The sequence below is a fragment of the Oncorhynchus gorbuscha genome, linkage group LG12 (genome assembly GCF_021184085.1).
Source record: "Oncorhynchus gorbuscha isolate QuinsamMale2020 ecotype Even-year linkage group LG12, OgorEven_v1.0, whole genome shotgun sequence".
Taxonomy (NCBI): Eukaryota; Metazoa; Chordata; class Actinopteri; order Salmoniformes; family Salmonidae; genus Oncorhynchus; species Oncorhynchus gorbuscha.
This window is the reverse complement of record NC_060184.1, coordinates 47125040-47138454: the sequence shown is the minus strand read 5'-3', so window position 1 is coordinate 47138454 and position 13415 is coordinate 47125040. Positions and strand designations below refer to the sequence as shown.

The 13415-nt window shown below is 43.4% G+C and overlaps 1 long non-coding RNA gene across 1 annotated transcript; it reads left to right on the top strand.

The window, feature by feature from the left end:
- The first annotated feature begins 1010 nt into the window (after positions 1-1010).
- On the top strand, positions 1011-3812 carry LOC123990337. Its single transcript, XR_006830633.1, has 3 exons — positions 1011-1125; positions 2849-2938; positions 3049-3812. It is a non-coding gene; the product is annotated as an uncharacterized LOC123990337 (long non-coding RNA).
- Positions 3813-13415: the final 9603 nt, after the last annotated feature.

Below are 13415 nucleotides of genomic sequence, written 5' to 3'. Positions count from 1 at the left end.
TAATCGACAACAACAACAAAAAGTTTGTGCAATGTGTGTATGCCATCGGGTTAGCTAGAACTAGTTTTGAAAGTTTTAGGAGTAATGGTTAAAAAGCTATTGAAATGAGAAAAATTTGATTTGTCACTATGTTGACGGTCCCTAACTGCTGGTGGTAGACATAAGGAAAACTACAGCCGAATATCCAACCTGAATCTGTCTTTATCTCGGTCGTTACCCCTTTGCCTTGTGTTCTTTGGGTCATCATTCTCCTTTTGCCAAGTACTGCTGCTTCGGATTTCTCAAGCCAAGCCCCTGGTGCGTTCGCTGACACAGATGTTTCTATGTAACTTAGATCAAGTCACCTTGAATTGAAACATGGCAATCTCTGTTTTCTGCCTACAGTTACAGCCTGCCAACCAGCCAATCAACGAACCAGCTGCAGCCCTTGGTAACTTACTCTTCATAAGTCTTCCTTCTCCAGCCAGCTAACGTAAGGCGATTATCTGAATTGTCTAAATGAATTAACCCACCCAATTACTCAAATAAGCACCCCACTAGCCACTGTGTATATATCCCAATGACACAACCAATACATTTATTTCAGGATATAATGGATAAAGCGAGAAAACGCTGCTACAACAGGAAATGGATTGCCTTAAGCAGAAAGCTACTAAAAGGACTGTAGCTTAAATAGGCCAGGCCAAGAAAGGCACATTGATCCTGCGGAGTCAGAGATTGCTATGGAATGCACACCAAGTCCTTATGACTTAGACACATCAAACAACATCAGAGAAAGTGACAAGCATGGAGTCAACAATGATGATGATGATGATGGGAAGATCAGTGAAGGGGACATTCCTTGAGCCGATGATGATGATTGACGGGGAAATCAGTGAAGGGGACATTCCTTGAGCCGATGATGATGGGGAAATCAGTGAAGGGGACATTCCTTGAGCCGATGATGATGATGGGGAAATCAGTGAAGGGGACATTCCTTGAGCCGATGATGATGATGGGGAAATCAGTGAAGGGGACATTCCTTGAGCCGATGATGATGGGGAAAATCAGTGAAGGGGACATTTATGGGGACTCAGACAATGACACAGTGATGGAATCCACTCGAAGAGAAGACTTAGCCTCTTGGTTTGTTGTGAATAATACAAAGCACACCTTAAGCAGATGGTTTTCTCAAGATACTGAAAAAACATTGAGTTGATGATCTGCCATGTAGTGCACGTACATTGTTAAAAACTGATACACATGTGCGGGTCGAAATTAAGTCTGGCATTGACTAAGAAGAACATGTTTAAGAAGAAGACAAGTGTCCCAGTTGCTTCACAGATGAGACTGAGTATTTGAATGAGTCTCTGAATGTTGATGGACTAACCCTATTCAAGAGCTCAAAAAACATAACCTGGTCCGTGCTTTGTCGTGTGGAAATTCTAAACCGAATGACCTAGACTTTCTTAATGATACCATACAAGAGATGAAGAAGCGGTGTATAGGGGCAGGCAAGTAAAAATCCTTCTGACATGTGTAGTGTGTGACACACCAGCCAGAGCCATGGTAAAATCCATTCTATTCTCAGGATACTTTTCAGATGTGAGAGATGCAGCCAGAAGGGAGTCTGGTTTGGATGAGTTACATATCAGGATGTAGAAGACTTAGAGGCACGCACTGACCAGTCATTTAGAGAGCACACTCAACAAGAACATCACCAACAGGTGTCTCCATTCATAGAGTTGGACATTGGCATGGTGAAGGGCCTTCCCAGTAGACTATATGCATCAGGCTTGTCTGGGTGTCACATTGAAGTTGGGGCGGCAGGGTAGCCTAGTGGTTAGAGCGTTGGACTAGTAACCGAAAGGTTGCAAGCTCAAATCCCTGAGCTGACAAGGTCCAAATCTGTTGTTCTTCCCCTGAACAGGCAGTTAACCCACTGTTCCTAGGCAGTCATTGAAAATAAGAATTTGTTCTTAACTGACTTGCCTAGTAAAATAAAGGTTAAAAAAAGTTGATTCTGACTTGGATGCACGGAAAAGAGGGAAACAAGAATGTCTAGGGGTCATATTGTGAATATCAGTGCCCGCATGTTGGGGATGAAACCGGCAGTGCTCAACATCTTTGCTCGTAAGCCTAGGAGTCTAGATGAAATCAAAAGATGGAAAGTCACTGAATTCCATCAATTCATGCTGTACACGGACAAACTTGTACTTCGGGCATCCTAAGACCAGACCTATATAACCATTTTTTGACCTTCTCAGTGGCTATGTGTATACTTGTCTGTCCAAACCTCATTGAGCAGCACTCAATGTGGACTGGACAAGTGTTCTGGCTTTCAGTTTGAAAACTACAATCAGAAATGAAAGAAGGTGGTCTGCTCTGGACACCGTCCCTTGGCCCAGATTGTCAGACGTCTCTCGGAGTCTGTCGCTGTGGTTAAAATACCTGTTTGCCAAGGAACAACAAAGTGTGAAATGCAGGAGGCCTGACAATGTGCTCCAGACAGGGAACAAGTTCTGCGAGGAAGTGTCACTGGGCAGTGGGTTCCTCTGCAGGTTGTACCATGACCTTGAGTCATTATTTTCTGAGCCCTGTGTCTCAAGATTGATTGAGGTGTACCACGGTAGGACAGGGACTACCTCAATAAGAGTCCTTCCACTGGCAAGCCTAAACAAACCAGCTGAAATGGTGAAGGAGAGTGATGACTCTGCTATTTTTCTGAGAATCCTTCACAAGATGTATGAGGTTGTAAGTGCCATACTGAAATAACAGTATAATGATGTCTTCAGAGTAGCCTAATCAACAGAGTTCTCTGATGTGTCACTCAACTGCTCAATGAATAGAGGCTTGTTTCATTTTGCAGACGCCAGTGTATGCAGTGGTGGAGTTCCACAGTGAAACTCCAGTCACGGTGGCAGCAGTGGTTAAGTCATGGATCGTGACCACCAAGAAGGTGCTAACTTCTTTAGAAGCTGTGAAATAGAACCATGACATTAAGCTAATTCATATTTGGTCTGTGCTGTTAATGCCCGTGGATGACAATCAAGTACATTTTCCTTTCAGGGATTCCTGTGCTACTGGCCATCAACAGGCTACAACAAGAAGCTGACGAGAGGTGATGCTAGGGCTGGGCAATATGGCGATATATATTGCCCGACGATAGAAAAACGCATATCGTTTCACTGTATCGTTTATTTCGATGTGTCGCAAATCACACTCTTTATGGCAATATTTTTCGTCAATTGGACGACACTTTGTGTGCCGTGTGGAAGGAAATGTGCAACACTAACAAACATGGAGGAGAGTGAATGTGACACAGAGCACGGAGACACAGAGCTCGTACCTAAAGGAGGGGTCGCATGGACGTGGTTTGTGTATGAAAAGTCTGACACGTACCAGAAAACCGCCCTCTGCAAAATATACCGCTGGCCAGTCCTGACAACAGGCTCAAACACTACTAACCTCTTCTACCACCTACGCAAGAATCACGTGAAACAGTACGGAGAGAGTCTACGGATGAGACCCAAAAAATTAGAGTTGAGTGCTCAAAACAAATCCGACTCAGACGCTGTTTTGTTTTTGTATCTAGCAACTGATATAGATGAGTTATTTAAGGAACGCTGCTTTCCAGAGAACTTTACGTTTACCTCTACCACCCAGATGTCAGGACACAAATGAAGGTGTCTAACATGGAATCATTATTTATTATTTCACAACGAACAGAATTTTGTTCCAACGCAATAAATCATGCATCTTATGATTTGTAATTACCCAAAGATATCCCGCAAAAAGGAAAAGCCTCCAAAGTGTCCAGTGAACCACAAACTGTGTCATGCAGTGAGTATTGAGAGGAACCAACATTTTGGACAGTGACCTACACTATATGGCCAAAGGTATGTGAACATCCCTACTAATAATTGAGTTCAGAGGTTTCAGCCACACCATCGCTAACAGGTGCATAAAATCCAGCTAAGCCTTTGCATCCAGTGAAGGGCCATCTTAATGCTACAGGACACCAAGACACTTTAGACAATTGGGTGCTTCCAACTTTGTGGAAACAGTTTGGGAAAGGCCCTTTCCTGTTCCAGCATGACTGTGCCCCACAGACACACTCCAAAATCTTGTGGAAAGCCATCCCAGAAGAGTGGCGGATGTTATAGCCGCAAAGGGGAGCCAATTCCTTATTAATGCCCATGGTTTTAAAATGGGATGTCCAACAAGCTCATATAGGTGTGATGGTCAGGTGTCCGCATAGTTTTGGCTGTATAGTGTATATAGGATATCATCAAATTAAATTGACACAATTCATTTCAAATCTGAGGTGGAGAAGTGCAGATCTAAAATACGTGTCACTGTCCATTTATCTTTGGTGTTGACTGTAATGGCATATTGAATTCACGTACCTGAGTTTTTATCTAATCTTCTACAACTTCCTGCAGGTCTACCAGCCAAAACAACAACTGGTGGAGTAGCACTACCTGCAGCATCCAGTAAGGATTGTACATGTCCGTTACACTACACAGTCAGCCTCCCTTAGTAGTGCCCAACAGTATCAACACATCCCTCTCTATTTTCCCCTCAACCAAAACATTTGTTTTTTTTCTGAAATGTCATAATGCACTGTTAAGCATGAATGAATTGCTTTACGCTAAACCTCCTATCCATCCTCATAGGTCTCCAACAAAAGGAATCTGCATCCACAAGTGCTGTGCAGTCTCAGGAGATAAATGCAATTATGTCTTGTTAGTACTGTACATGTTAATCTGTGATTTAACAGTACTTTGGTCAAAATAGCAACTCCCCTTTAATCCCTTCTGCTTAAACCCCTTGTTTAATTACTATGTGTTATGTGTCTCCGTTCGAATCAATGTCGTCTTGCTAAGCCTTCCAGACACAGATACTGATGAAGCTAGACATTATAATTGCGAATCAGCAAGAGCAACTGAGGCTCCTTAATGCTACAAGGCCATCGACCACAGCTGAGGACCTCGACATTCTGCAATCACTGTTAGACTCTGTGGCTGATCTGAAGCTACTGTGTAGCGGATCTCAACAGAGGAGAATCTTCGCAAACAATTGGTATGTTCTCACTCTTTTCAACACAAAACGATAAACACCGGCCCCATGAAGTATTATAGGCTACTAATGTAGGTCACATCTTTTTCATTGTTTCTGTCAGACATACCAGTAATCAAATTCTCAATTACTCGACATGCCTAAATATACATTAGTAACTATACAACCTATTAAGTTGTGAACGGGTCTATTTCATGGGTACAGCCATGTTTGTTTTACTTCACCACTATCCCATAATGCTAGGTAACTTTCTTATTCTGTAACGTTACATCAGTCTCCAGAGAAGAGGAATCGCAGATAAACAGGACAAGCTCTGTGTGCCCAAATGGTGAGAGAGCACGAGCTGACTGTGCCCCTCAAATAAATGTTACTAGGCCAATGATGAGTTCTAACACTCAGTTACTTTGTTTCAGACAACAGCACCTGAAAAATGGAGAGACAGAGGGAGCACAAGAACAGAGTTGACCCTAAAGCTTTTTGACTAAAGAGGACATTTTTATTAAATGTCCAGTGGTAAAAAGGGAAATAATGTAATTCGCGGCTAATCCAATTATAGTTCATCAAGAGTTAGTAATTAACAGTTATATATTGTATTTCCTTTTTGGTTAAATAAATCAAATGTTATCTATAATAGTCCCCTTTTCAGTCATGTATGTGGCAAAAATATTATTGATGTAAAGGTCTGCAATAGTAGAAATGCACTTTCTCTTCCAAAATAAAAAGGTTTCGTCAGTTAGTGGGGGGAGCATGGTCATGGCAAATAGGAGTACAGACCGAGGTCTCCGGGAGACCAAATGTTTTCCTTATTTGATACCAAATTTGTCATGATTTTTTTCGCATAAAGTTATTGCCGTAATACCTGTTAGTTGATGAAAAGAGAAGTGCTGGGAGAGAGATGTTGTGTATATCTTGTTCAATAGCGAGCCATGAAGGGGTGGAGGGTTCTACTATGCCAGGGTATGCATCCTGCCAATAAAGTCAGTGCTCTAGCATTTGCTGCCCAATAATAATGCTGAAAATTTGGCAGGCTCAGACCCCCTAATTGTTTGGGCTTGATTATATGTTTAGAGATACGGTGTACTTTGTATCCCCACACAAAAGGCAGATAATAAAATCCAAGGATTTGAAAAAAGCTTTACTGAAAAATATAGTCAGATTCTGAAAGAGAGAAAGAAATCTGGGGAATATAACCATTTTAATAGCGTGCCTCTATGTTGCGCTTCAACTTGTTGAGGTAGTTCAATTTAGAGCCCTTAGGGATGATAACCCCTACATATTACATTTAGTCACGAGTGATTTAAAAGGTATCCGTTTAAGGAACTCTGGGTTTAAGTCACCTTTAGGAGGCATGAATTCACTTTTATCCCCGTTTATGGTGTACCCAGAGTTCTCCAAATTATTCAATGAGATCCAACAGCAGTGGAAGTGACTCTTCGGGGCGTGAGACCAACAAGATGATGTACATAGAGCGAGAATCTGTGATCAACCTTGCCTATGTTTAGAGGTGCAATGGCAGGATGGCTTCTGATACTGATAGCTAGGGGTTCCATAGCAATGGCAAATAGCAACAGACTCAAGGGGCATCCCTGGCAGCAGGAACATGGAAGTGAAAACGGAGGAGATTTATTGTAATTAGTGAAAACTGAAGCAGTCGGGCATGCATAGAGTATTTCAACCCAAGAGACAAAACTCACCCAAACTTTGAGCGTCAAGTGCAAGTATTGCAACTTTAGAATCTTTGTCATGTCTGGAATACATGATATTCAGTCGACTAATGTTGGAAAATGAAAATCTGCCTGCGATAAAACTAGTTTGGTCATGATGAATTATAGTCGGAATGCATTTATTTAGCCTGTTGGAGTATTTTGGTAAACACCTAGAGTTCAATCCGAGGAGGGCAATAGGACGATATGAAGATGGATCTATTTCATCTTTATCTTTCTTTAATATTAGGGAGATATTAGCTGAGTATAAAGATTCTGCAAGTTTCAATGGAGTGTTTAAACAGAGAAGTAACCTTTTCTGAATAAACTTTGTAAAACTTCATACCAAAGCCTTCAGGGCCAGCCGCTTTTCCATTAAGGAAGGAACATACTGCAGAGACAACCTCTTCGAAAGCTCTCTGCATTTAGCTCCCTTTGAGCAGCGCCGCATAATTTAGGTAGGGAAAGGGAATGGCGGAAATCAGACATTTTTGCGGTATCTCCAGTGGTCTTTGAGGTATAGAGGTCTTGATAAAACGTTGTGAAACGTGTTAATTCCTTTTTGGTCCGTATTAACAGCTCCTGTACTAGATTTAATTCTATGACTAGCTCTATTGATTGACCTGTATACCTCTCAGCTGGAGTGCCAGTAGTTTTCCCCGGTTTGTCACCAACTCAGTGTTTGTTTAATCTTTAATAGCATTTACTTGGTTAGAGAAAATAGTATTGTATTCATATTTGAGTTTTATGATGTCATTCAACTTGGTGCTTCTACATAGACTCTCTCAAGCTCCGGGAGCTGGGTCTCAATTTCTAAATCTTCTCTGCACCGAGGTAAAGAGTTTCAAGTTGGATGATCGAAGGATATTCTCGCTTTCAAACTTCAATAGCTTTCAAACCACTTGAGCCACGGACTCCAAATAAGTGTCATGATGTAGGAAAAATTGCACTGGTCATATTTTCACGATTTGGACATTCATTCACTTTCCAAAGCTAATTAACATTTGGAAATGTGAGCGACATTTTGTATTCCTAGTTGAATTAGTTAGGGAGTGTAAACTAAGTACAAACCTTTCTCTACATTTGAATTTCAATAGCTCCTTGGTCATGTGACCTACTGACCTCAACCAAGGTTCAGAATGTCCACTACCAGTTAGTTTGTCCATTTTCACTCGATTTTACATTCATTTTTATAAAATGTTACATTTCAGTAGCTCCTTGGTTATGTGACCTACTGACTTCAAAGAAGGTTCAGAATGTACACTCAGTGGGCAAGTCAGATCCGTAATGTCAGAATAAGGATTGGCTCTAAGGGCTAGGTCGGTCGGACTTTGGTGCGAAGCGGGACTCAAGTCGCGGCTGGGGAGCAGTCGCCCTCTCGCCGCCGGAAGTTCATTGTGCGGCCCATCTCGCGGTCTGTTGTGCGTGGTCTCGCAAGTGGATGCATGCGGATTCGTCAGGGTGGTGTCCGTCAGCGGGCTTGGATCCGGTGGTTGGTGACGGCGACTCTGGACCACGCCGGGCCCTCGCAGATCTCCCCAACTACGGCGCTCGCCGGTCCTGTTCGTGTTGGGTCTCATCGGCGCCTATCAGTTGACTTAGAACTGTTGATGCAATGCGATTTCTCCCCAGTACTCTGAATGTCAAAGTGAAGAAATTCAATGAAGCGCGGGTAAATGGTGGGAGTAACAATGACTCTCTTAAGGAGTCATTAGCCTTAGTAAGGGAGATAACGAGGTAGCCCTCTAGCAGGGCTCTTCGAATCCCTCCCTGTATGTCACCTGTTGTCGCTAATGATGCAAACCAAAACGGGAGTTACATCGTTACTAGTCCGTACGCAAAGAGAGTCTTGCTTGGTGTTGATAACGGTAGGCGGAAGTCGGTCCTGAAATATGGGACTTTTGGTCAAGCATAAAAATGTGAGGGGGGGTTCCACCAGACTCAATGATTTGCTGCGGGGCTCTTGTAAACGAATCCTGACCTTGACAGGAAGCCAATCAGAGAATGATGTCTCAAAATAATCCCTGGCTTTGGCTGGGAGGGGGGGAGTTTAGTCCTGGGAGACGGCTGATGAAAGTGTACTACTGGCATCAGTCTGATCACAGAGCTTTGGTGAAACGTTTAAACACGCGGCCCTTAGCTAACTCTAAACTGCGAAGGTTTGAATCGAATGCGGGCTTCGGCTGGACCCGCTAACAGTGGAGCACTAAATTGAGATGGAATGTGCTTAGCGGTTATGGACACTGTCATGTCTCAGGTCCGCCTGGGTGCGGGACTCTACACATTCTGTAGTGGAGATGGCATGTGCCTTACCATTAGCTGACACTACAAGGCCTCAGGCTTGCCTGAGTGCAGGACACCACACATTGTAGGTCGGGAGGTCTCCTCTATGCTCACTAGACTCGAGGCGGAGACTAAACCCATTGGCCCTGCAGTGATAGAGCATTGCATGGATATGGGTCATGCCCTACGAAGTAGGGAGAGGTATCTCCAGCTTGTCTGGGGAGGGAGGCCTACATATGTTGTGGGTAGTACCATCCACGTCCATTGATTTGCTGCAGACCCTCTACAAAGTATTGACTTTGGGAGGGTGGATAGATATGCACGCTCAAGTTCTCAATTTTGGGGGTTTTATTTCTTGTTTGTTTCACAATAAAGAATATTTTGCATCTTCAAAGTAGTAGGCATGTTGTGTGAATCAAATGATACAACCCCCCAAAAAATCTATTTTAATTTCAGGTTGTAAGGCAACAAACTATGAAAAATACCAATGGGGTGAATACTTTCACAAGGCACTGTACACATTCTGTATGAGTCAAAAAGGACAAACATGACATTGAGGCTATCCCCACTTCTTCTGAAGGTGTTTAACTAAACTGACACATTGTAGTGAGATAAGCCCTAGTCTCTTGTGACAGACCGTTACCAGTACTGGGTTCTGAGATTATACACTGCACAAAAAAATAAAGGGAACACTAAAATAACACATCCTAGATCTGAATGAATGAAATATTCTTATTAAATACTTTTTTCTTTACATAGTTGAATGTGCTGACAACAAAATCACACAAACATTATCAATGGAAATCAAATTTATCAACCCATGGAGGTCTGGATTTGGAGTCACACTCAAAATTAAAGTGGAAAACCACTTAAAACAAGTCCAAATGAGGCTCAGTAGTGTGTGTGGCCTCCACGTGCCTGTATGACCTCCCTACAACACCTGGGCATGCTCCTGAGGAGGTGGCAGATGGTCTCCTGAGGGATCTCCTCCCAGACCTGGACTAAAGCATCCACCAACTCCTGGACAGTCTGTGGTGCAACGTGATGTTGGTGGATGGAGTGAGACATGATGTCCCAGATGTGCTCAATTGGATTCAGGTCTGGGGAACGGGCGGGCCATCCATAGCATCAATGCTTTCCTCTTGCAGGAACTGCTGACACACTCTAGCCACATGAGGTCTAGCATTGTCTTGCATTAGGAGGAACCCAGGAGGAACCCAGGACCAAACGCACCAGCATATGGTCTCACAAGGGGTCTGAGGATCTCATCTCGGTACCTAATGGCAGTCAGGCTACCTCTGGCGAGCACATGGAGGGCTGTGCGGCCCCCCAAAGAACTGCCTCCCACACCATGACTGACCCACCGCCAAACAGGTCATGCTGGAGGATGTTGCAGGCAGCAGAATGTTCTCCACGGCGTCTCCAGACTCTGTCACGTGCTCAGTGTGAACCTGCTTTCATCAGTGAAGAGCACAGGGCGCCAGTGGCAAATTTGCCAATCTTGGTGTTCTCTGGCAAATGCCAAACGTCCTGCATGGTGTTGGGCTGTTAGCACAACCCCCACCTGTGGACGTCGGGCCCTCATACCACCCTCATGGAGTCGGCTTCTGACCGTTTGAGCAGACACATGCACATTTGTGGTCTGCTGGAGGTCATTTTGCAGGGCTCTGGCAGTGCTCCTCCTGCTCCTCCTTGCACAAAGGCGGAGGTAGCGGTCCTGCTGCTGGGTTGTTGCCCTCCTACAGCCTCCTCCACATCTCCTGATGTACTGGCCTGTCTCCTGATAGCGCCTCCATGCTCTGGACACTACGCTGACAGACACAGCAAACCTTCTTGCCACAGCTCGCATTGATGTTCCATCCTGGATGAGCTGCACTACCTGAGCCACTTGTGTGGATTGTAGACTCCCTCTCATGCTACCACTAGAGTGAAAGCACTGCCAGCATTCAAAAGTGACCAAAACATCAGCCAGGAAGCATAGGAACTGAGAAGTGGTCTGTGGTTATCACCTGCAGAACCACTCCTTTATTGGGGGTGTCTTGCTAATTGCCTATAATTTCCATTTGTTGTTTATTCCATTTGCACAACAGCATGTGAAATTTATTGTCAGTGTTGCTTCCTATGTGGACAGTTTGATTTCACAGAAGTGTGATTGACTTGGAGTTACATTGTGTTGTTTAAGTGTTCTCTTTATTTTTTTGAGCAGTGAATAAGGCCTGACTCATGGCTGATCAGAAATTAGTCTACACAGTTTTGAGACAATTTACAGATGTAGGATCTTAAGGAATGCAGATGAGCTTCATGACTTCCATAAATCCACTGAAAACCAGGCCTTCCGGGTGGCGCAGTGGTCCAAGGCTGTGACACTAGAGATTTGGAGTTGGAGTCCAGGCTCTGCCACAGCCGGCCGCGACTGGGAGACCCATGGGGCGGCGCACAATTGGCCCAGAGTCGTCCGGGTTAGGGAGGGCATGGCCGGCAGGGATATCCTTGTCTCATCGCACACTAGTGACTCCTGTGGCGGGCCGCGCGCAGTACACGCTGACCAGGTCGCCAAGTGTACAGTGTTTCCTCCGACACTTTGGTGCGGCTTGCTTCCGGGTTGGATGGGCATTGTGTCAAGCAGTGCAGCTTGGTTGGGTTGTGTTTCGGAGGACGCATGGCTCTCGACCTTCGCCTCTCCCAAGTCTGTATGGGAGTTGCAGCGATGAGACAAGACTACTACCAATTGGATACCATGAAATTGGGGAGAAAAAAAGGGGTGAAAAAAAAAAAAATCACTGAAAACCCACACTAACACATGGTTATATTAACTCTATTGCACTTTTCATGTAGCCTACTTTTGACCAATAAAAATATTACCATTCTGGACAAAAAAAAAAAAAAAATCTGCATTTATTCACATTAAAAGTATTTTGTCTTAGTTTTCTTGCACACATTGTTGTTTCCTCACCCTCTCTCTTCTGCATGTTCTTCCCAGTGACTGACTGCCTTCTTCTCTGATGCAGTGGGACGTCTACTTTTAGAACCAATGATCACGTTTCCTTCAGCATCAGTCAAATAGGAGGTCACTCCCATGTCCCCTTTGACTTCTGTTACAATCAACTGGTAATTAGAAAAGGTTTTCGGGTTAACGCGCACGCACACCACACACTTTGCAAACACATTTTCCCTAGCTACTTTTAAAACGTGTCTCGTGAATAACAAGTTCAATTTCATCAAGCCATGTTTGCAAATGTGCTCTGCTTCAAAGACAACTTTGTTTGCATTTGAGATTACTTACCAGACTGAAAAACATTCCTAATGTGATTCATACAAATGTAATTACACTAAAACATCTTCCGAAGCGAGTTTAGCTCATGTCTGAAAGCAGAGAGAAGCCTTTTCTACCACATAGAATTGCCTACAGCGAAAAATTTAAGAATACAACAGAGATAAGTGACTGGAACCTGGGCCCCTATTCATAAAGCATCTCAGAGTGCTGATCTATAGGATCAGTTTGTTTGAGCCTTTCAGACTATAATGAATATGAACAGGTGGGACCTGATCCTAGGTCAGCACTCCTACTTTGAGACTCTTTATGGATACGGGCCCTGGTATGTTTGTTTTAGACCGATGGTCATATGGTTCATACTGGCTAATCCACATCCTGGTCTCTCCACATGTTAGAGTTATGTGACAGGCTGCTCTCATTATATTCTGGTGACTTAACGCATGATATGTTTCTACCATCCATCTTTTCTGGTGGCCCAGACAGACACCCACGCTAGACTTTTTCTATTCAGCGCTCATAACATGGTCATGTGTGTAAGATGCGGATACGTTGTTAGTTTCCTTTATCATGGGGGATTGGAGCACTGTTGCATCATAGACCCTATACAGCAGTTTACAGTGTAGTCGGAAAGTATTCAGACCCCTTGACTTTTTCCACATTTTGTTACCTTACAGCCTTATTCTAAAATGTATTCAAATCGTTTTTTTTTCTCAATCTACAATTTTTTGCAAATGCATTAAGTCAGGGGTGTCAAAGTCAAATGGATGGAGGGCCAAATAAAAAATTTAGCTACAAGCCGAGGGCCGGACTGTTCGAATGTTCATTGAAATTTTTTTAAATGACGCATATAGTCTAGTGAACCTAATTGAACCTACTGAAAACCTAACAAATATATTCCAATATGATCAGATAAATAAAGCAATATTTTCTTATGGCTCTGTCAGTAATCTTTAATTTTCACCAGACACAAAAGACAAATTTCCTTTATATAAAAATCCCCATAACATGAACATTAAATGAAAGAAACCGGTATTCAAGGCACCATCAGTAGCCTATATTTTCTATTTTAGCAAAAGTGGGCTAAATTTACTTCA